Source organism: Alligator sinensis, unplaced genomic scaffold (assembly GCF_000455745.1).
Source record: "Alligator sinensis unplaced genomic scaffold, ASM45574v1 scaffold81_2, whole genome shotgun sequence".
In the NCBI taxonomy this organism is placed as follows: domain Eukaryota; kingdom Metazoa; phylum Chordata; order Crocodylia; family Alligatoridae; genus Alligator; species Alligator sinensis.
Genome location: NW_005842912.1, coordinates 336449 through 363548, shown reverse-complemented (window position 1 = coordinate 363548; position 27100 = coordinate 336449). Strand labels below are relative to the sequence as shown.

At 45.1% G+C, this 27100-nt stretch overlaps 1 long non-coding RNA gene across 1 annotated transcript in view; it reads right to left on the bottom strand.

Annotated features, from left to right (window-relative positions):
* The window catches only part of LOC102368159, a 22059-nt gene extending 3958 nt beyond the window's left edge, over nucleotides 1-18101 (bottom strand). Inside the window, exons 1-2 of the long non-coding RNA XR_325201.1 lie at nucleotides 18065-18101; nucleotides 1244-1318 (exon numbers count right to left, since the gene is read on the bottom strand). This is a non-coding gene — a long non-coding RNA (uncharacterized LOC102368159). The remainder of the gene's footprint in view (nucleotides 1-1243; nucleotides 1319-18064) is intronic.
* Between the last annotated feature and the right edge of the window lie 8999 nt (nucleotides 18102-27100).

Here is a 27100-nt window from a genome sequence, read left to right as displayed (position 1 = left end):
CCCACTGCAGCAGTCTGGCAGTGGGGGCTGCTGCCTGGCTGTGACCTGCTGTGCACCTGCCAGACCCAGATGGGGACTGCACGGCCAGCTGCCAGTGGACTGTGGTTGTAGGGTTGACCTCTGTGCAGCACTACTGCCATATGTGCCCCCTGCCCGGCCATCTGGGCAGCTATCACACAGAAGATGTTCCAGGTGTGGTGGCCTGGTATGAACTGTCAAAGCATGTCCTCCTGGCCCCATTTGGCCAGGAGGTCAGCCACAGCCTGCTGGGTCCAAGGTGCCAGCTCTGAGCAGGCAGGGTCCTGCTACTGGCCTCCCTAGCAGGAATTCTGGTGCTCCCTATTGGAAAACTGAAAAATCCCTGATAAAAAAATCCCAAAGTCACTCTGTAAAATACCGTCAAATCCATGTTCCTCCACAAGTAAAACAAAAGACCACTATAAAGAGAGACAGACAGACAGAAACAGCAATCAGTTGGACAATGTTTTATTGAAATATCTTACAGTGTTAAAGCAAGAGTCTTATCATAATAATAAAGTGAATTCTAAATACATGTTTCATGAATACATATTTTAGTGCCCTCCCACAGGGGTGATGGCCCCCACACAGGGGTTATGTCACCCCAACAGGGGATTTGGCCCCCACACAGGGGCTATGGCCCCCCAACAGGGGATTCAGCCCCCACACAAGGACTACAGCCCCCAAGCAGGGGATTCAGCCCCCCAACAGGGGGGGGCCTCGGGGGGGGCTGGCGGGGTTCCAGGGGCTGGCCAGGGCATGGGGCAGGGGGCTGGGGGAGTGGGCGGGGCTGATGGGGGTCCCCCCCATTGTCCCCTCCCCTCTCCTCCAGACCCCCCCGACCCCTTACTCATCGGCACTGAAGCCCTGGTGCTGAACATGCAGCCTGGCCGGCTGTGTGTTTCAGCACCAGGGTGAGGGGCCAACCACAGAGATGCTCTGGCAACCAGAGCATCTCTGTAGAAGACCCAGCCTCCAGTTGCCTCAGTTGCCTGCTCCACTTTTTTAAACTTTGATTTTTTTTAGACCCCTGGATATCCAGGGGTCTAATTTTCTCCCTGTGCTGCAAACTTGCAGCACGGGGAACATTTTTTCATTCCCGCACGTGCCTGTTGCCCCGCCTCAAATGTGTTTGAGATGGGGCAAGAGGCATGTGTGCACTTGTCTGGATGTGCCCCCTGAGTTTAATGTTTTGCTTAGAGAGTGTCATGGACAGAATACTTACCTCCACTGGAGAGAATGTTCAGTAGACTGAGAAACTGGTTTCTTTTTTTTTCTTCAACCTGAGATACAGAGATAGCTAAGAAACAAGAGAAAATATGTTTTTAAAAAGTGAGATAGATAAATAATAAAAGAACCTTAACACTGTTCTGGTGTTTTGTTACTATTAATCTTTTGTCTTATAGTTCTCCTTCCTTCCACTGCCTTCTAAGTTTCTTCAGATATCCATTCTTTTCTATTTTTGTTTCATATTCCTACTATTTCCTTTGCAGTGTCAACATATATCAAACTCAGTCTTTGATTCAGGGTTTCTATATCTTCTAATTCTCCTTCTAGGGCAGCAAATCTGTTTCAAATTTCTATGCTGAAGAAACTGGTATCTGAAGTCTGGCAATGTAAAACTTTCTTTCCTGGTTGCTTGTTGGTATATCTTCCTTTAGCTTGAGCCTGATCTTTGCTTTATGAAGTTGATCATCACTATTAATATATAGGTACTTTTTTTAGTTCTGACATCCATTTGTGAGCTTCTCTGTTTCCTATTTGTTAGAATATGGTCTGTCTAGTATATAGTCGCCTTGCTTAGTGGTGCCCATGTATGTTTGTGAGGAAGTATTGTTTGTCTGATGAGAAACTGATACATTTCTAATATTCTCATTTCTGGTTCCTGTTCCATTCTTCCCTATGGTTCACTCATGTTCTGAGCTGTCCAATGCATTCATTTCCTTTAGGTAAAATATTAAATGCAGCTACCTTTTAGCATTCAGGTCACCCATTATTATGAGCAAGTAATGTGGTAGAACTTCAGCTGTGCTGTATTGTTATAGAAATGATCTTTTGGGTTTTTTTCATTTTGTTTAGTTTTCTTCTCCATATTTTATGGGCACAGAACATAGTATTACTGCTAGTTTTCTGTATGGTGAATGAAATCACAGTTATTTATTTTCAGGTTTTCATTCAAGTAGTTATTTCTATGATTGGTGTGAGTATTTCTGTCTTCAAGAGTATTCTTTTCCTACCACATGCATGCAATGTGTTGACCCCAAGGATTGAAAGTCTCATTTCTTAAATGACTTGTGCTGTTTTTCCCATTTCATTTATTATTCATGTTGGCCAGCTGACTAAATATTCCTTTTTACCTAGATAAGGAGTGCGAACTTCCCTGGATTTCTGTAACCACTATTTCAAAAGTGGATGCCCATCCCTATGCTCAGTCCTCTTCATTTCCCATGTGGACTTGAGACTGGCTATGGTGAAGTTGGTTTTGATATTTGATATTAACTAATTAATAGAGGTCTGCAGTGCTGCCATTTTGGGTGAGCCTTCAAATAGTCTATTTTGTACTAAGATGGATTTTAATAATTGCTATAAGTATGCTATTAGTCAAAATGAAGCAGAAAGAAACACAATTATTGAAATAGACTGCTGTGACTGGAATCTATAGCTGATATATTAAGGCTCTACTGTCATGCTTAATAACTGACAGCTTGCAGGCAATTTTGGAGAGGAAAACGAACATTAGTAATGAGTTAACTGATCATTATTTCTTTTTTTATGCTATTAGAACAGTATCCTGTAGCATATCAATTAATAAGTTTTATCACACAAGCTGTCTGCTTTTTTCTTATATGCCCCCCCTCCCCCAGCTTTCCAGTACCCTCCTTGTGTAAACACTTTGATCAAAGTCTCCACTGGGTGAATAGCATGTCATTCATTCCCTGGCGGACCCAGGAAAATACCTCTACCTCAGTATGTGAATATTACTTGAGATACCTTTTGTTTTCCTCTTCATTAAAACAGAATGACCCAGGTTCAGATAGTCAAAACTATCTTGCCCTGCTTTGACTACTCTAATCCTCCTGATTACTTTAGCAAAAGAGAATTGTGACACTAAAAATCTGAAGGAAGTAACTAGCACAATGTAGCAGATTTACCTTTTGAGCTCTGGATGAGTCCTGGGCTCAAGATTCTGCAATTTCAATTGGTGGAGCCCATCCCCCAATCAGAAGCAAGCCAGTGTAAGCAAGGCCATGCCCTTTCCCCGAATGGAGGGGGGTAAGGAGCAGTCCGGACCTGGTTCGAGACTGTGCCTTGCCAGGTCTGGAGAACTTTGGGGGTGGAGCCCCTGAAATGTATAAAAGGAGCAGTGTGCCCTGCATGCAAGGAGATGCATTGGGATAGCTGAAGAAGGAAGATTGGAGGAAGAAAAGCTAGGGACAACCTGCCCCAGTGGGGAATAGCCCCAAGCTACTGAAGATCCTTGGGAGGGTGTGAGACCCTTGAGCTCATCACAGTGCAGGGGCCCACTGCACGGAGCAGTCCTGGGAGGATATGAGACCATCAGGCTCATCACAGTGCATAGTCCAACAAATGGAGTCCAGTGCAGCAAGGCAGCTTGGGCTTGCAGACCCCGGCAAGTGGCTGGCAACCACTGTGCACAGGACCTGGGCAAGAACCAGGAGTAGTGAGCAGTGAAAGGCTTCTCAGGTTAGCCACCTGGTCTGAGACTGGAAGGCTGGAGCCCCACATAGCAGAAAGAGCCCTGGTGCCAAGCTGGGAACAGAGAATGGGGAAGGCCGCCCCAGTGTGAGGCAGGTGGTTGGGGGCCCAGCAACCCTTCTGGGTGAAGCAGCTAGACCTCCGTGCTCAGAGCGAGGCATAGAGTAGTGCAAGCAAATCTGCAGAGGGCCATGAAGACCAAAGCAGGTGACATTGCAAAGCTTGGGTACCTAGGCTGAGGGCACCAGGCCACAAGGGGAGTTCAGAGGCAGCGTGGAAGAAGACATCATGGCGGGGAGCATCACACTGGGACAAGCCAGACCATCGGAAGGGCCATGAGTTATTGGAGCACTGGGGCCCTGACAAGGAGGGGAGGTATTAGGAGTGGCCTCACTAGAGCTGGGTGGAAGACTCCTCCCAGTGGGTGGGTCCTGAGACCCTGTTGGGAGGGGTGAGGGGTCCCCTGTTCTCCAGGCTCAGGGAATCAATTAATAATTAGACTTCTATGTGGTTGAGGTTCTGAGTTTACGTTGTGCTTTATATTTTATAAATAATATTGCTCTTATTATTTTAGTTCTGTTAACCACGATGCTGATAGGTTTGAGAGCTTGAAGAAATCTTTGGGTTAGTTGTGTACATATTTTTAAGTAATGGGTTTTACCCTCTGGGGTGAACATTATTGGATTCATTGGGTCGGGTAACTCATTTCTTGACTTGGAGATTATGAAAGTTATTTTGTAATATCAGGTATTCAATTATTTATAGCATATAAATGTTTTAATTATATTTGTAATAATAAAACTGTATATAGTTAAGTGTACACTCATGGGGTTGTCTCTATACAGAAACAGAGGGATCCGCATGTATGGCGGTGATGTCCCTCCTTCAGCACCCTAGCCTGTCACCACTTCCTTTCCATTTGTCTGGGAGAACACACCCTCGGTATACCCAGGTTACAAGTGCTTCTCCTATTACAATTCATTATTATCAGACAGAAGGTCATTTCCCTGAGTAAAATGTGAAGTTTCATCTTCCCCCACAACTTTTGCAGATGAGATTCACATTAATGGGGTTAGCTCCACACGTTTTCTGGCTGGCTGGCACTGGAGGAAGATGTGGGTGGCCATCTGGCTTCCTCTTCTGGGAAGAAATTAGTACATAACAATTTTTATATTTAAATTTTCTGAAAAAATGCCATGGCAAATTGGCCAAATGCCCTTCATGCTTATCTAGTTATTTTGGAAATCAGAACCTGTTCTTAAGGTGAAATTTCTCTCTTGCTCACTGGGAGGAAAATAGGATTGTAGCTAAAATTACAACCTGCAACTCTTAACCCACACTCCTATATTTCCATCTTTGCTATAAACTTTCTGTGAGACCTTGAGCAAATGACTTTACTTGAGCTGGAGTTTCCTCATCTTACCTATTTTACAGTGAAGTTGAAGGACCGTGACCCAAATCTACAAAGATGTTCAGGTTCTAATCCTGAATTCATTGATACTTCTAAGATACTGTGAGATATTTGAATGGAAAGTTGTTTACAAGTTCAAAGTTTTATTTCAGTTGGTTTTCTACAAGGAAACCAGCTCACCAGTTTGCATCCCAAAGTTTGCACCTGGGAATATGAAAATCTGAATGCAAATTTCAAAATTTAGTAAGCCAGCTCCCCTCACCCCAGCCCAGTTTGAGATCTTTTTGGTGTTCTCCAAGACCTTTGGATAACTTAGATTCTTCTGTACATTCACCCCCTTTAAAAGAAATTTGAACTGTGCATTCAAATAAGAAAAAAAATGTAAATATTGGTCAAAAATACAAGTGTCCATGAACATAGTTTGCATTCTGAATGATTTTTCAGTTTGACCATGTTTAGGTCCCATTTACTCACTATTTGTGATGCTCATGGTTGGATTTTTGTTGGCACCAGTATTGGGGAAATGACTGTCCTTTTCACAAATATTCATTTTGTGCAAGGAAGGGAGTATGTGTTTTAACAAGAATATTAGTTACACATCAATCAGTATTTGATACTCTCCTGCCCTTACAGTATAACACTACCTCTTTTCATCTGTAGATATCAGAATTCCTTCAAAAGAGACATGCATCAGTTATTCTTAGTTTAGAGGTGGGGAAACTTAAACACCAAATTGTTTAACTCCTCACACTGGCAAATGAATAAAAGTAAAGAATGTCAATCCCAATCCTTCTGTCCCCTCCATTGGATGACTGTCTCCTTCAAAAGTGTCACTTAGGCCCTCTCTACATGTTACAGGTATTGTGCAATTAGCTGGTTAATTGTCCAATTATCTGAAACCAGCTACATGTGCAAAGTGCCTATCACACTATAATAAGGTCCGTCCAGCTACAAGGTTAGACCTCAAAAATGTGTATTAACATTATAACTGGTTGGTATCCAGCCACAGGCGACTTGTAAGGGGCACACGGGGGGACACGTGCCCCTGCCCCCGCCTGAAATTGGCCACCACTGGCTTCTGTGGGTAGTTGCCACTTGCCACCCTGCCGCCAGTGCCGCCAGCACTGCTGACCCAAAATTGTGTCCCCCCAGTGTTGGGAGGCACCAGTCATTCATATATCCAGCTTTAATTTGCACATAATTATACTCCCAGTCACAGGGGTGCACCATGTCCAGCTGGGGCTGAGAATCTCACAACTGAGAGGAATCTTAGCCTTGGCAGCTGCTGACTCTGGGTCCCAGCAACATCCAATGACTGCCAGGACCCAGAGTCCCACAGCTGCAGATGCTGGGTCCCTGCAGAGCACCTTCTGGTGCTAGGACCTGCAGGGCTGTGATCTCTCAGCCCAGGGGTGCATGGAGTTTTATAATTTCCCAGCCCTGGGGATGCATAGCAGCTGCATCTCCCAGCTGTGAGGGTATGGGAGCACCTGAGCTGAGAGGACTCCCAGCTGTGATCCCAGGCTCCTCATGCAATGTCCATAAGGCACGGTGGAATCTATTGTGCAATCCCACAATCATGCCTCCTGCTATGCACATGTGACTTGGCTTGAGATGTGATTGTGGGATCACATATTAAATCCCATTATGCCTTTACCTGTACATGTAGTGGGGCCTTCAAATGTTTATTGGATTCACAAATAAAGGAAATATAGAGAACTGTTATGACAACTGAGAGTGATGCAGCTAAAAGTTTATGTACCCTATCAGAATCCAAATACACTGAAAGTGTGGAGTCAGCGTGGATTGTAACCTAATACAATGATTAGATATTTTTCCTAACCTTGTTCTCAGTTTTGTCTGGTAGTAAACACAGGCCCTACCTCCCGTGCTCTCCTCAGAGAGCCTGCTTGCTTCCCTTCAAATCGTTTACATTTTTTTCTCTAGCTCTTGCCCTGTGAGGGTTTATGTTCTGTTTGCCCTTCCCTGGCATTGGCAGGGTGACAGGTTTTCTCAATACTGACCTGTGGCCCTGCTCCCTTTTCTTACTTAACTACAAAACAAAAACTAAATTGGAGGTTAATAGCATTCCAATTTAGCTGTTTACATAGTGTAGGAGCTAAGAGTTGGCGCAGACAGGTGGCAGTGCTATTGAAATGTTGCAGAGAACAAGTAGCTTCACTTCTCAAACCTGCTTTTTCCTATTTCTGATTGTGGTCCCTACTTAAGGAGGGTTCATTAAGGTGAATGGGAAGAACTAGTGCTATGCACAGGAGATTGAAACAGAAAGTTGACTCTCAGAAGGGTTCACATTAGTCCTTTATCCATTTCAAGCTTGTGATGTATGCTCCTCAAAAGAAATCTTAGGTCATAGCCTTGGCTTTTATCTCCATTGAAATTAAAGATCCTATAGCTGCTTCCATACAGACAGTGGATTTGATATGGGAACCATACTAAAAAATTCTCCTGCTTGATATGATTTCAGGCTACAAATGATCCTTTAGCTACTCTAGATCCTCAGGCTCCGGTTTTGGGTGGTGCATGCTACTCTAGCTACTCTTATCTGAAAAGTCGCCACGTGTCATTGCTGAGCCAAGTGTATTCCTATATAAGCACGCATAAGTTTATGGAATGCCAATCTAAAATACAACCTCTTCTGAAGTTTTGATCTTGACTATTAGTTGAGGACTATCTCCAAATAAGCAGAGCATAATCACTTCCTTAGCAGAGAAGAGGAAAGATGGCTATCCAAAAGATTGACTTCCCAAGTGGCCCTTCCTGTCAAGTGGCTGTTAGAATGCTGCTGGGAAATGCTGGCTGATTCCAACGGACTCTTTACAACAGTAGAGAAGGGGGGTGGGAATAACCTTCTGTACAAGGTGAAGGAGGATTTGAAACGGGCCCATCTGACAGAGGAAGAACTAAGTCTTGGGCTGTCATACATTTTGATGCCATTTTTTCAATAAAGCAGTATAAAGCAGTCAATATGGCTCCATCCAAGACACTAGAGCCTTGCTGATGGGGCTTGTTAATTTGAACTAGTTGAGGATCTGGGTCATAGTGCCATCTAGTTAATCATGTACACTATATTAAATCTCTGAACACTTAGTTTTACTATTTTTTATGTTAAAGAATTTTTACCTGTGTTATGTGTGCAGGAGCAGCCCCTACAGCAGCTAGTCTTCTGAAGGCTTATTAATGATGTCTGAGCCACCTATAGAGGCAGACTGAAGAAGGGCTTTATCTGTACTCTCATTAATTACAAAAGTTTAGCAAAGAATGAGCATGGACTATTTTGAACAGTACACAGTAAAAATCTTCCTTTATAATAAATTTGAAAGATGTTGAGAAATGTCTAGTAATTCTTGCTTTTTCTGGGTACTGAAAGATGCAGCTTAATTTCCGTTGCGAGGTCTGAATCTATTGCAAGCCATTTGAGTCTTTAGTTGCAGTTTATATACACTAGTTTTCTTATCATGGTATGAACTGCAACACATTACATATGTATTTTCAGGATCAGGGCCCATATTACTAATTGTTCAGATCTTGTGTATAATCTTATCTTATTGATATTCACTTTAGCATCTGTGCTGTTTGCTAATTCCTGCTACTACAAATTTTAAGAACAGTAATGTAAAACATTCCCCATTATTACACATGGCTAGCAACATACAGTACAGGAACTATTGCTCATTAGTGATATTTTAACAGTTTCTTTAACTACAAAGGTTGTATCAAACATCACATCCAGGGCAATAATTGGAATAGATTGCATTAAGTTGTACAAGTAGTTTCTGTGGAAAATTACTTGAAAAGGATTTTGAATCTCTAAAGAAGTTTCTTGGTTTGCCTGGTGTTTTTGAACTGGAATGCTTGAGCACCTTGAATTTAGTATGACTAAGATAAGCACATCAATGGTTGATGAAAGCTGCAGACCACTCTGCAGTAAAATGTTTATTCTTGTGCACAACTAATCAAAGCACCCCCCGAGACCTCTGTGGGGGACAATTCTTCAATTTCCTCTTTAGGACAGCTAACAAGCTGGTCTTTAAAATGGGGCACAATTGTTGTTTGATCAAATCTATAACCTGACAACACTTCTCCCTGCTGAGTGATTGTTAAGGTGGTAGTTTCAGGAGTGTCTTTCATTGTGAATCTTCATGCGTGCTTGCTTCTAACCTGATCTGTACTTTGTCAAAGTCTACCTTAAGCCTAACAGGATTTTACCAGCAAGCACACCTGGGCATTTCCCTGGGGGCAAATAATAGCTGCACTTATTTGTGCCACTGCTATGTGTCCCCAGGGAATGCCCCTGCATGCATGCTCTGGCACGTGGAAAGTTGCCCTGGGTACGGTCGGAACTTACTTGGGAGCCTCCTGGGGCTCCAGCATTGGTGATCCAGCTGCGCAGAGCCTGGCTGGCAGCCACAGTGTAGCTCTGGCTGGCCAGGCTCTGGTTTTGGGTGGCACGTACTGCTGCCATGTGCTCTGCTCTGCCTTTTTTCCGCATGCTTTTTAAAAAATATCCTGATATCTAAATTTGGCTCTGCACTGCAAATATGCAGTGCAGAGAACCAAATCACATGTGCGGGGTGCATTTTGTGGTGTTTCAAAATGCACATGTGTGCTTGTGTGGATGTAGCCGAGGAGATTGTTTAGAGTTTATTAAAGGAAAAGGAAATATAATTTATTTAGTTTGGTAGAGTTCAGAAAGACATAGCCAGAAAAATGGAAGCATTTGTGGTATGAATGTACATAAAAATGTGAACATGTTCATTCCAAATGATTGTCTCTGCTATTTTTGGCCAGATGAAGTATGCATTTACTCCAAGTCAGTTCTTGCCCATGTTTTCTTCTCTGTGCTCTTATTTCACATGTTCTCTTCACTAATGTTCATGTTTACCATGTTTTTCCATGTACAGTGAAGTCTTTTATGTTCCAACCATATATTTAATACTTCTGTTGTAGTGATATTTTATCAGTTACAATACTACTTTAAAAAAACCAACCATGAATGGACAAAACACATGCCTATTCTAATTCCAGTCCTCTGGAATGCTGGGTGCCATGGCATTATTCATGGCACTTGCTGTGGAGAAGTACTCCCAATAAAAATCCTGTAGCTTAATGAATGTCAGCCCCATTTTAAAGTTTTGTGCCTGACATCAGTTTGCTGTATAGATGATCAAACTATGCATTTAACAAGTACAAAACTATATAGCACAGCAAAATATTTTGCTCATGGGGCCATATCAGAACTCTGTGGCTCATATGGCCATAAATGTGGAGATCTGAATGGAAGTAATTAGTCAAACTTTAGTGGGAGGGAATAAACCTTATTGCATTGAATACTTTACGATATTTTCTAAATGTACAACATGCAACTTTCCCACAACAAATCAAAATTAGGGTGCATGATTTAAGCAGGAGAGCTGTTTGGTCTGTTGGAAAAAGAGAAAGCCTGGAGATGCCATGCATGTTATGCAGCTGCCAAGAAGGCTGCTGCTTGTGTCTGCTCAACTAACTGAATGATCAGAGACCGTGTCAACCCTCCACAGCTGTAGCTTTTGTCCATAGCAACAAGTGAGCTGTTGGTAGTATCTTAATGAGGTTTGTGATGTGGAAGCAACACTTTATTTACAGGCACTTATATGAAAAAAACACTTATAGAATTAACTGTTTTTCTAATGCCCTTGTAAGCATCTGGGGGCTAAGCTGTGTGACCCAGAGTAAGACCTCCTGGGAACATAAGGTGTTTTTACACGTGCTCCAGGAGAGAGAGAGAGAGTGTGTGTGTGTGTGTGTGTGTGTGTGTGTGTGTGTGTGTGTGTGTGTGTGTGTGTGTGTGGAGGGGGGGATGTTAATTAGAGCAGCACCAAGAGCTGCTCTAATTAAAATGCCCAAAGTGTCTTGTGTACCAGAATCCCCATGCTGAAAAATGGTGCTGGGGGCGCTTTAGCTGAAGATCATCAAATGAGCACCGCCACCATTTTTCAGCATGGGAATGCTGATACACACGATGCTGGAGTTTGCTACAGCTTGGTAATTACCACACTCCAGCAGACTTGATACACTCCAGCAGACTTGCTGGAGTGTGATAATTACCAATGTAATTGCAGTGCATCGGAGCAGCCTCACTGCACATGTATAGGCGCCCATGCTGTCTGAAAAATGTGGCATCCTAGGACACAGCCTGGGAGGGGCTGCAAGAAGACTCATTCTGTCATGCAATCATCTATGACTCTGGAAAAATCTTGTTTCTAGTGATGATTTGTATAAAAGAAGGAATGATTGTTTCTGGGAGTGTATGCTGCCTCTGTTGCACCCTGTTCGGTATAGATATCAGTGGGAGGTAGTAAGCCTGGAATTCCATCAGTCACTATTTTTCTGACAGGAGTCTCACTTTAGATGGTTCATGCTAACAGAAGTTTCAGGGAAATCTGATCTTCTCCCTCACCACCGTGATACCATTCTACAGTTCACTTCCTCATTAAGCAGGACTGCAACTGAAAAAATAGATGTACAGAACTAACCATCTATTTCTAATGCAGAGCAAGTGATGAAACAATAGAGCAGAAATCATCTGGCAATCTGGGGAAGAATAAATGTTAAAAGAAGGGGTTGAGAGTCCATGAGGGGTGGAACTGTGGGTTTTATAAGGAGGAAGCTTTGAAACATGATAGGAATGAATGTTATGATTATTAGAAGATCTTTAAAAAGCCATATTAGTTGTGTTCAATCTAACTGTGTAGTACATGCAATGAATCATTGCATTTAAAGATATTTTCTCTAAAAATCTTTAACTAAATCCCCTGCCACCCATATTTACCTGATTCTTTTATTTGATGAGGGAACCTATGAGTGTAGGTCTTTGCTAGAGGAAGTAATGTCAACTAGATGATAATTCATTAATTCTAAGTAAGGAAAATAGACCTAAAGAATCTAATATTTCTGATGAGAAACTATGCATCAATTTCCTATAAAAGTCCTGCTGGCATTCTATGTAAGCATTACTCAAAATTAATAATGCAAAATAAGTAGAAAATGGTAGAAATCCCAGTGGGAACATTGTATTTCTTAGCTAAAATGCATTTAATTGACTTTGATGCATCCATTGCCTTTGCAATCTGCCAAAAGATTTCCAGCTTGAGTACCTGAATAATTAGTTTGCTAGGCACTTTATGGAGAAAGTATAGCTAAAGGAAGATATGGCTTTCAATTACAGTTGGTGGAATAATAATTGCAAATAATGTGTTCGATTAATTTTTCCAATCAACGTTGAATAAATTATTTTTGAATAAATGTCTTCATTAGCAGACCAGCTTCATGGAATATAAATAAATGATTTATTTGCTTCCCCCATCAATCACTGAATAAATTATTCCTGAATATTTTGATACAGTTAGCCAACTTCATCCTATAAGGGAAAAAGATAAAATATACAGAAGACCAAGGAAAATAATTTGTAATTTTTCTGAAGTCCATGAGAGATATTTCTCTTGTATCAAAACATTTGAAACTATATTCTTTTAATCTGAAATACCAAGTGTAACAGGGGCTCAGGCAGGAGCCCTGTTACTAAGGCAGGATCGGGCATGACTGACCCAACAATGCACCCTGCCAGATGGAGGGAATTACGCACCCAGGGCAGGACCAGGTGATTAGCCCGCCATGGCCAGTATATATCCAGTGGTGGGACAGATATTTTTTGCCTTCAGAAACAAGAAGACAGTGAAGGGCAGCCAAGACCCGGATGGTGAGGAAGACAAGAAGCCCACCTGGCGACCTTGGAAAGACACCGAGACTGTGGGACCCAAGACAAGATGCCAGGCAAGCCTTACAACTCCTGCAGCTCCAGTGAGTGTAGGAAGAACCATGGCTCAGCAGAACAGCACAGCAGGGAAACCCTGAGTGTCAATAGGGACCCTGAGATGATGGGCGGGCAGGAGGATCCCATACCAGTCCAGATCCTGACCCCAGATCTGCAACATCGCCGAGAGCAGTGGCACGGGAAGCAGAGGAGCAGCCGAGACCACTCCTGATACGTGGCAGATGTAAGAGATGCGGGGAACGTGCCTCATTAATGAGATAATCAGTGCTTGGAACGTTCAGCGCTACATTGTAACTGGGAAGTATTTGGTGCCGAGTTATCTGACCGGCAGCTCGGATGTGCCTTGCTAATGAAGTAATTAGCAAAGCTATTGTTCTTCAGCTACTTTATTTTGGGAAAATAAACCAACAATGAGAATGTACCATCAGGGTGGCATTTATTGATCCCTAGCCTTGGAAGACCACTGATCTCCCTCATTTTCTTTCAATTCAAGTTGTGGCAGGCGAGTACAGAGGGAGACGAAGCTAGGATCACTCACACGCTCACACCGAGGCATATGTGTAACTCACTGAAATGCGTGAACTCAAGTATATGGATCCTAATTCAGAAAGATATTTAAACAAATGCCCAGCTTTAAAGGTATGAATAACACTATTCGCTTTAAGTGCTTTGCTGTACTACAGCCATGCCAAAACAGGGAACAGAACCTGAATATTATATATTTGTCAGACCCTGGATGTTCATATAAGGTTTGACCTTTTAAGCTGCATAGAACCCACATTGTAGAAAAGAACTTTATGTGGGCCAGGGAATTAATTTTACTACCTTCATAGGTATTCTATTTTTATTTTTTATTGTTCCAGAACAATTTTTTTTTAGAATCCAGAAGCAAAGGCAGGCATGGTGGTACGGTTGCACCTACTTTGATTCTTGCTACCGCGGTAAGGAAGAGGGTCTCCACTCTTCTTTGGGGCAACGGGAGGGTGTGTGTGTCTGAGAGAACTAACACAGCTCCCCCAGACTCTCTGACTCAGTGTCAGACAGGCAGAGATGTAGGGTGTGAACAAGCATTCACAACAGTTCCCAGTTCAGGTTTTGGCAGCTTACGTTAAGGCACCTAAATTGGGAGCAGTGTGCAGGCGTTCATTGCTGCCAGGAGCAGTGCAGGCAGCCCAAGGTAAATCACTTGGCATAGAGGGAAGGCCTGGTGGGTCTGGGGAGGGGCTGGTATCAGGCACTGGGAGCGTGGGGACAAGTTCTGGGAACCTGCACTGGGGGTGTGTTCAACAACCAGGGTATAGAGACCTTGTGTCCCAGTCACATCTGCCAGAGCCTGTATCTGCATCCACATCACAGCAGCAGGTGGAATGGTTTTATTTAGTACTAATTCAAAAATATAAGCCAGTTTTTTCTTCTATCATAAAGATTTTTCTTCCAAATCTCCTCCCACCAGACAAAGTATTTAACTGAAGATCCAACAAGAGCTTACCCACTGTGAAATAGCTACAGATAGTACATTACCTTTTTAAAAATCTAAAGTGGTAAAGGTATTCAGTCAGTCAGTTTGAATACCTGCTCTTTTTTTTTTTTTTTTTTTTCCTTCTTCCACACTCCAGAGACTTGCAAGTTTGGTTGAGTGCTTGGGCATGTATATGTACACATACAAACATGCTATGTTATCCTATATTTTGGTGCATGTGGTAACATAGGCTTTGAGTTAAATAGAGGAACTAGTGAACCTAATCACTACTTAATTCCTTAAATGCTCTCAACCCAGTTAGAAACTCTTTAAGTAGCTGTTTGAACATCATAATGTGATTCTGTTTACAATAGGAGTGCACAGTTTGTTTTGATCTTTCTAAGTGATTCTAATATTACATTGGATGTAAAGGATACTGATCCTATTGTTATACAAAGGTTAATGGTCAGTGGGGTTAATAAAAAAAGAAGGCAACTTCAAGTTTCCCTAGGTATCTCAGGAATATCAAATAACATCTACTAAATGGAGACCAGCCACAGTTACTAGCTAACCTTGGGCCACTGCTCTCAGTCTATTTAGTGTCAATAAATAAGAAAAAAAAGAGTGGGCTGCTACTCTGAAATACCTGATCATTATTTTCTCTATTACTGTGAGTATACTACTGGAGGAGATATTTCAACTGCTGATGTATGAAGGGCTGACATGAGATCATCAATTAAGGTAGTTAATAAAATCTAAAATAGGAGTAAACTAAGATAAGAGTGAGTTTTTCATTCAATTTACCAAATTAATTGAGTCAAAATTTAAAATGTGAATACTGTGAGAAAGAAGCCTCTGTTTGAAGTTATAGATGGTATCTGTAGGCATTATCCAACTGGGATAAGACCTCTAATCCAGACAGAGCTTTAGGTATTGAGGCCAAACATATCCCACATGGTAATTACACAAAACTGTATTGAAAATTGGAAGATATTAAGAAAAATATTTGAATAAAAGATGATGACAAATCTCTCAAATTCAGCTGAAGCCAGGGAAACTGAATAGCTCTGAGTCTTTGAGAAGACTAAAGGGTGGAAACTGTTCTGTACTGCTTTGATACCAGCTTAGTAAACCACTTGCATTGGGAAATGTCTGGATGGTGTAGAACCATTTTAAGCACTTCCTGACCTATGAACATAGCTGGGAAAGAAAATGTGTTGAAGGTTGTCCCTGGCCCCCAGGGGTCTTTAGCAGCTAAAATGGCTCTTAATAATCATTGAACTGCGCAGCTTTATCTTGAGGGCTGCTGTAAATCATGCTTAGACTGATCCATTTTGAGTCAGCACCAGCGCATCACCCTTGTTCTGACTACCCCTGGGCCTCATGCCCAAGCTATAGATAAATCTTTCTGGCCTAAAACAGGAAAATGTAAGTAGTGCTTGCTCATTGGGGTTGTTAATTTGAATAAAGGTTGCAGATCAGACTCCTTTGGCCCACAAATGTTGTCAGCAATCTTGCAAAAGGAGGAAGGTTGCAGGCCGTTTCCTTCTGAACCACTTGCTCCTCTCCTAGAAACCTTTCAGAGCATCACTTGCCCATCTTTTATCAACTGAATTAATGACACAGTTATCTTGGTGAGTCAGCAGAACCTGCTGAACTCCTTGGCAGAATGAAAGAGATTGTGCATTTCTGTCTGTTACTTGAGAATAGCTCAGGATTGTAACAACCAGAGAAAGACTGAAGTGCCCCATTTCTTTGGAGTGATTTTGTGGGATAGGAATTGGATTCAGAAAAACCTTGAAAAATTGGGAAAATGTTCTGAAAGTAACTGAATGAAATTCCATAAAGATAAGTGTACTTGGAATAGAACAACTTCAAGCTGGGGAATGACTGGCTAGCCTGCAATATTGCAGAAAAGGACCTGATGGTTACAGTGGACCATCAGCTGAATATGAATCTACAGAGCGCTATTCCATCAAAATTAAAATAAAAAGATGGGGGGGAGGGCAGACTAATAGCATAGTGTAGTTAATAGTATTGACAGATCTGTTGCTTGCAAGTCAAGGGAAGTAATTTGTTTGCTTTGTTCAGTACTGGTTAGGCCTCACCTGGAATACTGCATTCAGTTTTGGGCACTGTACTTCAAGGAGAATGTGGGCAAATTAGAAAGCCTGGAGATCAACAAAAAATTATTTGAGATCTAGGAAACATGATTTACAAAAACAGGTTGGAAGAACTGGGATTATGTGGTTTGGAGAATAGAAACCTACAGGTCAGTCACATCTTATGTAGGGGTTATGTTCTGAAGTCAGCGCGTAAGGCAAAAAATCGCGTATAGTCAAATCGTGTATTACCGTGCCAGTGATTTGACTAGCAGTGACTGCCTCTGCCTCCAAAACCTCCCGCCGCCGCTGTGGAGCCATGCTTAGAGCTGTGCGGCCAGCGGCAGTGGCACAGCACGGGGTGGCAGTGGGATGGCTGCATGCCACCCGTCCACCACCACACTGCTGCTGCCGCCTGGCAGCCAGCCACACAGCTCTGGGCACGGCTCCATGGCGACGGTGGGAGGTTTTGGAGGCAGAGGTAGTCACCACTGGCAGCGTGGTGGTAGCTGGGCCTCCAGGTAAGCGGCAGTGCCGCGTGCAGACTCAAGCCCCGCCCCCCCCACCCCGTGTATAGTTGAATTCATGCAAGTTAAATGCACGTATGATGTGACTGACCTGTCTGGAGGAATTTGATAACAGTCTTTAAGTATCTGAAGGGTGATTATAAAGAAGATCATGATAGATTATTCTATTATTCTTTGACTGCAAGTGGGAAAGGGGAGAAAAAAGCTGAAAGAATAACTCACACTCCCTACAGTAACAGGGGGCCTACTCCGGGCCAATCTCATTGTGGCCTGCCCACCTTTTCTGGGCTAACCGCCCACCTTCTCACCCAGCATGCCTTGTTGTTAATTAATTGATGTTGATTAAGTAGGAGGCTGCCCATTTCTTGCCCTGATGCCAGGGGGCGCTCTATTCCTCCCCTATACCACAGCCCAAGCCTCACAGATGGCATCCAGATGTTATCAATATCACTGGCCACGCACTGGGCCCCAGAATCCTACCAGTTGAACCCCACTTAGATCCTTCCATTCAGGCAGCCTATTCTGCCTTCATTCCAGGCTGCATAGCTTCCTGAGCTGCTCCCCCTTACAGGTGTGGTCCCCCACCAGGACCTTTGACTACTAGCCCTGGCCCACCTCCAGGCCAGTCAGAATGCCAGGCCCTCAGCTCTTGGGCGTTCCTTGCAGTGGGCCCCTGGCCCTTTGACCCTTCTGGTCCTGGCTCTAGCATTGACCAGTCAGGGGATGTTCAGACAGGTTCTTGAGTTTATGGCTTCATGCTCTCTCTCTCTGGGGTCCACCTTCTAGACCCTAAAAAGGGGGTAACCCACCCGGTTGTGGGGGCTAGGGGTTAAAGTGCCCTGACCCACCTTTCACCGGGGTGGTAACTGGCCCAGCATTTCCTTGGTGCTCCCACACCACTGAGAGCCCCACCAGGCCACCCACTCCTGGCAGGGTGCAGTTTTAGGTCATATCCAGGACCAGGAGCCTCCTGACCATCCCCTACAGCTCCTCCCTTACCTCCAGTTGATACCAGCAGCCCTGCAGCCAGGCAGTGTTGTTGCCTAGCCTCCCAGTACCAAAATGGCCTGTTTATATGGGCAGCTCTGAATCCAAAATGGCTTCCCTAATCAGGCACCTGCTGCTGCTGTCTTCTGGCCCTTAAAGTGGCAGGCATAAACAGTGCCCTGCCACAGCTACCTACCTCAGTCAAGACAGTGCACAGAAGGTGTGAGCCAGGACTGGCGTGGTGGTTCTGGAGCAGCTTTGATTTCCCAGTAGGCAGGAAGCAGGCCCATGGAGGTATTTCTGGCTCCAGTGAAGGGCCTTATGGTGAAGCCTGTGGTGTGCTGGAAAGGCAGATGCTAGAGCAACTCCTTGGCAGGGAACAGCATGCAGGTGGAGAGAAGCCAGCTGGTCAGTCTGCTCTGCATGGCATTCAGAGGAGCACTGGTTTCCCTATATGGTGGCATTACATTTTAATCATGGAAAAATGTGGATTTTGGGGGTTTTAATAAAAGAATTTGGGAATTTTTATCAGAGAATTTGCAATTTTTAAATAGAAAAAAACAAGATCTCTGGTATTAGGAAGAACTTTCTCACTAAAGGTTTGGTTCAGCATTGGAACAGATTGCCTAGATAGGTTACGGAATCCATCCTCTAGAAATTTTTAAGAGCAAGTTAGACAAGTCCCTTGTCTGGAATGGTTTAAAAAGAGATGATCCTGCCTTGAGCAGGGGGTTGGATTAGAGCTTGTGGTTCCTTCCAGTCCTACTTTTCTATGATTTGATAGCCCCAAAATGAGTTTCTCAGGCCACCAAGAGTGTGAGGCTGATTCCCCCCTGCCCAAATGTAAACAAGATATGTCATGGATGTCTAAAGAGGGAAAATATATTTTAGATGTGTCACATATCAGGGAAATTAATTCCATTAATAATGGGATCTAGCAGAAACGTGAGGAATGTACTAAAATTTGTTGAAATTAGTAGATTCTTGAATTTATTTTCCCCTTCTTCCATTCTGGAAAAAAGCTTAAGAGGTGGACTAGCTGGCAATTCTGTGTCTTGCTCTTTGCAGAATATACAGATGCTAAGATATAACAAACATTTTTGGGTTTTTTTGTTAGGTTCAGGAGGGTCAGATGATTCACAACTCAAAATACTGGTCTGACCTCTTAAAAGCTTTTCACTTGAGAGCTATGGAGCTCCTGGGGAACTGTTTGATCATGTATTTGTCAGTTAGCAGGTTCTATATCAGAAATTTTCCTATTGTTAGTGCACAAAGCAAATGTGATGGAGAATAATGTAAAAGAATACTGTATGAAAGGTCTCCTGTTTATACTGGCTTCATTTCCAGAACTAAGGAAAATACAATCAACTTCTATCCCCAACCTCTTTCCTCCTCTCCCCCACCATAAAATAAAACCCTACCCTGGCATGCCCAGTCACAAGAATCCATACTGATTTCATCAGTCTACCACAAATAGCACTTGCTGCATAATCTGTTGTACCAATGGATGCTGACAGCTATAGTTGCTAAGGTAGTCAGGAGAAACTGGTTTAATAAAGTATCCTCCTTCCCTTGTTAGCATTGATACACCTGGGCTGAAAAAGAATGCCACAGCAGAGATCTCTAAGGCCAGGTACAGACATTACACTTTTACTAGTATAGATGATCAGAAATTTGTATATACCTGTAAAGGAACGGAAGTTTGGCACACACTGACTGGTTTTAAAATGGTGGGACCCAGTATAAGATAGACTTGGATCAATGTGCACCCAAACTTAATTGATTTAGGTTAGACAGGTGAATCAAACTTCTGTACCAGATCTAACATATACATTCAGAAAGGTTAGCACACCAGAGGAATACAGGAGAGAGGAGGGTTTAGTGACGGCACAGGTGTTTAAAAAAACAAACTTGGGGTGTTGTCTTATGTTACACTTAGGACATGACACCTGCACTTAAACTGCTAGCCTCTCACATTCAGGCACTAAAAGACATGCTAAGTGGCATTGTATTGCAGCAAAGAAGACCAGCTTGGCTTAGGAGGGAACACTTCAGTAAACTAAATCACAAAAAGGAAGCTTATAAGAAGTGGAAACTTGGACAAATAACTAGGGAGGAGTAGAAGAGTATTGCTCAGGCATGCAAGGATGAAGTCAGGAAGGCCAAAGTCAAATTGGAGTTGCAGCCAGCAAGGGATATGAAGGGTAACAAGAAGGGTTTCTACAAGTACATCAATAATAACAGGATGACCAGGGAAAGTGTGAGTCCTTTAATGAATGGGGGAGGCAACCTAGTGACACAGGAAGTAATACTCAATGCCTTTTTCACCTCAGTCTTCATAGGCAAGTTCAGCACCCAGACTACTGTACCAGGCAGCACAGTTTGGGGAGGAGGTGAGCAGTACAGGTGTGTGAAGCTTCAGTTGCCAATTTGATTCAGAGAAGATTTGGCCTGATTTGGGGGCCGAATCACCAAATCTGAATCAAATCAAGAGAAAAAAAAAAAAGCCCTCTGAGTTGATTTGGAAAAGATGCAGAAAAGATTTGGAGATTTGGAAGGCAGTCTTTCAGGGAAACAGTAACTGAGAAGAGGGAGGGGGAGCAGGGGGAAAGACTGACATCTCTAGCTGGCCAGTGACTGTGATCTTTCCCTGAGTCTTCTTCCAATCACAGTGCCCTGGGGGAGGGATGTAGAAACAGCATATAAGCCTCTGTCTGAAGGCTTTCTGTGCCTTTTGTGAGCTGTTTCTGCCTGAGCAACAGCACCTGAAAGGTACTGGACTGGCTTGGCTTCCTACTTAGTCAGTCTCCTGCTAGTTTCTGTTTTTGGAAAGGATTGGATACAACCTACTAACTAGAATCCCTCTACTTATCCCTATCCAATCCATTTCTTTCAATTTATATTTGCCCCTCCCCAACACTTGTAAAAAAGAAAGCTGTGTTTTCCCCGGTACTGTGATCCATCACTGTGCAGGAAAGCACATACATTACACACTCACACACACATACATCATAGAAGAAGAAATCAGATTATTAAACACAACACAGAAGAAGTCAGACACAGTTATACATCAGAGAAGAAGAAGAAGAGATATTATAGCTGCAAACACACATAGACACATTTTCTAGCACAGGAAAGACTTATATGCAGCGTGCTGGAAAGGCAGGTGCCAGGTCTTCTGGCAGGGGAGGGAGAGGGGCTAGGCAGGGTAGGGGGAGAGCTAGAGCTGCAAGTTCCCCCCACCCTCCCCCAAACATAGACACATCCTCTTTTCTGGCAGCCGTGAGTCTTCTGTTGCCAGTGGGAGCAAAGAAGTGGGAGCAGTACCTGTCCCTGCACCTGCACCACCCCCTTACACCAGAAATAGCCACCAGCAACAGAATGACAAGTCTCCCTCCACTCTAATTTCATCTCCCAGCGTGAGCCCCCAGTGACAGAGGAAGAGCTGGATCTGGAACCAGGGGACCTGAATGCCCTAGCTAAAGAAATTCTGAGGACTGAGGGGGAATCTGAGTTTGTGCTTCACACCCCTCTAAGTTCCCCTAGAGCAGAGGTGGGCAAAATGTGGCCCGGGGGCTGGATGCGGACCACCAGGCCATTCTATCTGGCCCACAGGGCCCCTAAAAAAATTCAGAAAATTAATATTTATCTGCCCCTGGCTGCCTATCATGCGGCCCTCGATGGCTTGCCAAAACTCAGTGGCCCTCTGCCCAAAATAATTGCCTGCCCCTGCTCTAGAGCCAGGTCTCCTTCTCCAGAAGGCACCTCAGAGAAGGTTGTGGGAGCAGGTGGCTCAGCTTCCCCTGTTGTTGTGCTTCTACCTGCTGAGGAGGGGGATAAGGCAGGATCCCCACCTTCAACCCTGTCGTGGAGGGGAGGGTGTAGTGTGGGATCATTTTGAAGTGGTAGATGATCCCAAGTATGCTATCTGCCAGCGCTGCTGAAGGCAAATCAGCTGGTACAAGGAGGTGAAAAACTTCACCATCACAGCAATGCTTCTGCATCGCAGGAAGCAGCACCCCCTTGCCCTTGTTCCTTCTCAGCCTAGCACCAGTGGGAGCATGCCCAAAGGGAAGTCTCACTCTCACTCTAAAGCCCCTGTCCCCCTGAAGTGGAGGAAGGCCACCCTGGAGCAGTGGGGGAAAGCTGCAGACAAAGTGGGGCTCATTCTGAAGGCGAGTGAGGTCACCCAGAGCATTGGGGAGATGCTTACTCTGGATGGCCAGCCCTTTTCCTTAGTGTAGTAGCCAGGGTTCAGGTGGCTCATGGTGCTCATGGCCCCATCCTACCAAGTGCCCGCACGCAGCACCTTTAGCAGGATGGTGCTGCCCTCCCTGTATAAGGCATGCAGGGAGTACTTGAGGGAGGAACTGCGCAAGGCAGGGCTTCAGGTAGCCTCGTGCTTCAGCTCAGACAAATGGAGAAGCTGGGGTGAAGATCATGCCTACCTCTCCCTCACAGGGCACTGGTGTGATCAGTCAGGCCATCAGTGAGCTCTCCTTCAAGCCAAGGTGATCGATGAGTCCCACATGGCAAGGAAGATCATGGTGGCCACGAACCATATGGTGAAGGGATGGCTCGTTGGGCAGGGTGAGCTCACCCACGGATCATGGTCAATGACACTGGAACCAATATGGTCAAGGCTGTCCATAATGCCAACTTTGTTGATACCTACTGTGTGGCACACAAGCTGCACCTCATAATCAGGGATGCCTTGAAGAGGGACAGTGTTGCCAGTGATGGTGCTGTCACTACCACCCAGCTGATTTCAAAATACAGTAAGGTGGCAAGCTACTTCCACCAGAGCGTCAAGGAGGGCAAGATGCTGCAGGACAAACAGGCAGAGCTGAGCATCCTGCAGCACAAAATCATGCAGGATGTGGAGACTCAGTGGAACTCCACATACCTGATGCTGGAAAGGCTGGTGGAGCAACAGAAGGCCATCCATGAGATGGCCTTGCTCAGGGAGATTGGGATCAGCGGCTGCCTTAACAAAGTGGAGTGGAATACCATCTCCCAGATCTTGTGGTCCTCAAGCCATTCTTCAAGGCCACCGAGACCCTCAGCGCTGGCGATGCCTTCCTTATCCAGGTGATCCCCATAGTGAAGGAGCTTGAGAACCCAATGGAGAAGGTCCAGGGGATCAGTGTTCCTGGCTGGGACAAGCTGCTGTCACCAGATGTACAGGCACTGGTGAGGCGGCTGAAGGAAGGCCTCAGGAAATGGCTGGATCCATTGCAGTCCACTACGGTCCACTACGGTTCACAAGGCTGAAGGGGAGCACGTGCACTGGCAGCACCAAAACCCTCGATCACTGAACGGAGGTGCTGGTGAACAGAGTCAGGGAGGCAGAAGGGCAGAGACAAGGGGATGTGGAAGAAGGGGATCCACTTTCCCATGCCAGCACTCCCAGCACCAGCACCAGCTAGTCTCCTCCACACTAGCTCCTGCCAATGTGGACCAAAGGCATGACTTCAATGTTGGGGTCCAGATTCACCAGACTCCAGCCTCGGGCAGGTAGTGCCAAGGCTTCAGTGGCTACCCATCTCACTGAGGATGTGGAGCTGCTGGACAGCAACCCCTTGGCTTATTGGGCAACCCGCAGCCAGATGTGGCAGGATCTGGCCATGGTTTCCTGGTAACACCTGTCCTGTCCACTAAGCAGTGTTCTGAGTGAGAGGGTGTTCAGCATTGCTGGGGATGTTGTGACACCCCACTGCACCTGCTTGGATCCTGCTTTGGTGGAGCATCTGGTGTTCTTGAAAGTGAACCTCCTGCTGATGAGGTTCCCCAAGCTCCACCTGCAGATTCAGTGAGTGCCACCCTCCTCACTCTGGTCACACCTATTTCTGTTTGTTTTTTTTAAACCAGTTGATGCCCCACTCTGAGCTGGAGGCAGCACTCACTGTATCACCAGCCAGCAGGGGGAGAATATATCCCTGCTGAGCTCCCATGCCAGAATGAACTTGGAGGTATGGCCTGGGGCTATGGGGAAGGAGGAGACCCCAGGTCCTGGGCATGACTGCTAAAACTGCACTCTGCCAGGGTCAGGAGGCCTGGTAGGACTGCCAGCAGTGCAGCAGGCCCATGAAATGGCCGAACTGAGGATCCCCCTGGTGAAAGGCAGGTAGGAGGTGCCATAACCTCCAGCCACCACACGTGCACACGCAGTCCTGGCTGGGGAAAGCCCAGACCCGTTACGTCTTTGACAGGCCTGAGGCTTGCTGGTTGCAGTGGAGTTGTGAAGTTCCAGGTGAGCTCAACTTAGCTGCCTGGGATGCTAGCTTTTGGGTTGAAAAACCCGTCGTCAGGTTGAGGAAGCACCTGCAGTTGGTGTGTGTGCTGTGATGGAAGGAACAGTAAAGAAGGCAGAGACTGGCATGCAATGCAGGCAAGAAAGCCAGTCAGTGAAAATGGAAATGGAGGCATCAGGGGGTGAGAGAGAGTCTGGGGTAGGGGGAAAGGGGGATGTAGCAGGTAAAACTGGAGAGCTACCTGCTGCTACCTGGGGAGTCAGATGTCTGGCAGGTTGTAGGCATAAATCCAATTTATGTAGACATAAATCTAATGTCTATATTGAGTCCGTAAGTTTCTGTATCTAGGAGGTTGATGAAGTGAAGTTCATATGCCCATCTGTGAAAAGTGGTTTGTAAATTCCCTTTGAGGTTCAGGGCTGAGAGCCTGGAGACAGAATGATTTTTTTTGTGAGAAATGTGCCTCCACAGGTAGTTGGGTATTCTTGTCTGTAATAGATTCTGGTGTGCAGTTTGTGAGGGTACTGGAGATATGTTGACAGGTTTTTGTTTTGGGCTGTAAGAAGTTGGCTTCTGGTGATGAGGTTAGTGAGGTTCAGAGCTTGTTTGCATTTACAAATCACTTTTCACAGCCAGGCCTATCAACTTCACTTCATCAACCTCCTAGATACAGAAAATCATGGACTCAATATAGACACTGGATTTATGACACACTACAATCTGCCAGACATCTGACTCCCCAGGTAGCAGCAGGTAGCTCTCCACTTTTAACTGCTACATCCCTCATTTTCCCCATACCCCAGGCTATCTCTCACCTCCTGATGCCTCCATTTCCATTTTCACTGACTGGCTTTCTTGCCTGCATTGCATGCCAGCCTCTGGCTTCTTTACTTTTGGTTGGTTGGTTGCTCAGGGGCAACCAACATGGGTTCATTAGGGGCAGGTCCTTTCAGACCAACCCGGTTGCCTTTTATGATCAGGTCACAGTAGTCTTTCTGGACTTTAGGAAGGCCTTTGACACTGTCTCTCACCCCATTCTCATTAAAAAACTAGGCGACTGTGGCATTGATGCCTACACAGTCAGATGGGTGGCAAATTGGCTAGAGGGCCGCACCCGGAGAGTGATGGTAGATGGGTCATTTTCAACCTAGAGGGATGTCGGCAGTGGAGTCCCCCAGGTCTTGGTCCACAGGCCTGTACTGTTCAACATCTTTATCAGCGACTTGGACAAGGGGGTGTAAAGCACCTTGTTCAAATTCATGGATGACACTAAGATGTGGGGAGAGGAGGGCATACTAGAAGGGAAGGACAGGCTACAACTAGATCAGGACAGGTTACAGGGGTGAGCAGATAAGAATAGGATGGGATTCAATACTGACAAGTGCAGGGTATTTCACTTAGGGAGAAAGAACTAGCAGCATACCTATAGGCTGGGGAACTCCCTTCTCATCAGCACAGAGGCAGAAAGGGATCTTGGAGTCATTATTGATTCCAGGATGAACATGGGCCGCCAATGTGAGGATGCAGTCAGTAAGGCTAACTGCACCTTGTCATGCATCCACAGATACATCATAAGCAGGTCCAAGGAGGTGATCTTCCTCTTCTATGCGACACTGGTCAGGCCACAGTTGGAGTACTGCATTCAATTCTGGATGCCGCACTTCAGGAGGGATGTGGCCAGTATTGAGAGGGCCCAGAGGAGGGCCATTCACATGGTCAGGGGGCAGCAAGGCAGGCCCTACGAGGAGAGGCTACAGGACCTGAACATGTTCAGCCTCCACAAGAGAAGGCTGAGAAGGGATCTGGTGGCCATCTATAAACTTACCAGGGGGGACCAGGAGGGAATGGGAGAGGACCTGTTCCCCCAAGCACTACCCAGAGTAACTAGGAATAATGGCCACAAGTTGATTGAGAGTAGGTTCAGGCTAGACATCAGAAGGCACTACTTCATAGTCAGGGCAGCTAGGATCTGGAACCAACTTCCAAGGGAACTAGTGCTGGTTCTTACCTTGGGGATCTTCAAAAGGAGGCTAGATAATCACCTAGCTGGGGTCATTTGATCCCAGCATTCATTCCTTCCCATGGCAGGGTGTTGGACTTGATGATCTGCTCAGGCCTCTTCCGACCCTAAAAACTATGAATTCCTATTCCTTCCATCCAGGAACAGCACACATTCCAACTGCAGGTGCTTCCTCAGCCTGACGAAGTGTTTTTCAACCTAAAACCTTGCTAAGATCTATTTCTCTAACTATTCAGTTGGTCTACTAAAAGATACCAGATTGACCCAAATAACCTTGTCTGCCAGTGCCATGTCCTTAGACCAACACCCATAGCACCTGACTGGAAGAAGCCAGGAACCTGGGCAAATCTAAGCCCCAGAGCTGGGGCTGGGAGGGAGAGTCGTCCAGCAGCTGCTGAAGAAGAAGCTCCTGGAGGAAAGGAAAGAAAGGCTCTGTGACAGTTTGGCTGCCTGAGATGCTAGGGCTACTGTGCTTCAGTGCTTACCTGTTGTTATATAAAGTGCTGGATCAGATTGAGGCTGTAGGGGAGGAAGAGACCTCATTGGGGCACACTACCATGTTGTGTAGAGGCCCCAGAGCCAGTGAGGGTGCACCTTAACAGACACACACACACACACACACACACACACATATCACGAGTTTAGCTTGTTAGCAGCCTGAGGTGCATTTTTCCAGAAATCCCTATACCTATCTCCTTGAAACCTGTCAGGCTTCATGGCCTCAGCAAGGGCTACCATGCCTGCAGTTTTCACCCCACTGGGCCTTAACACACA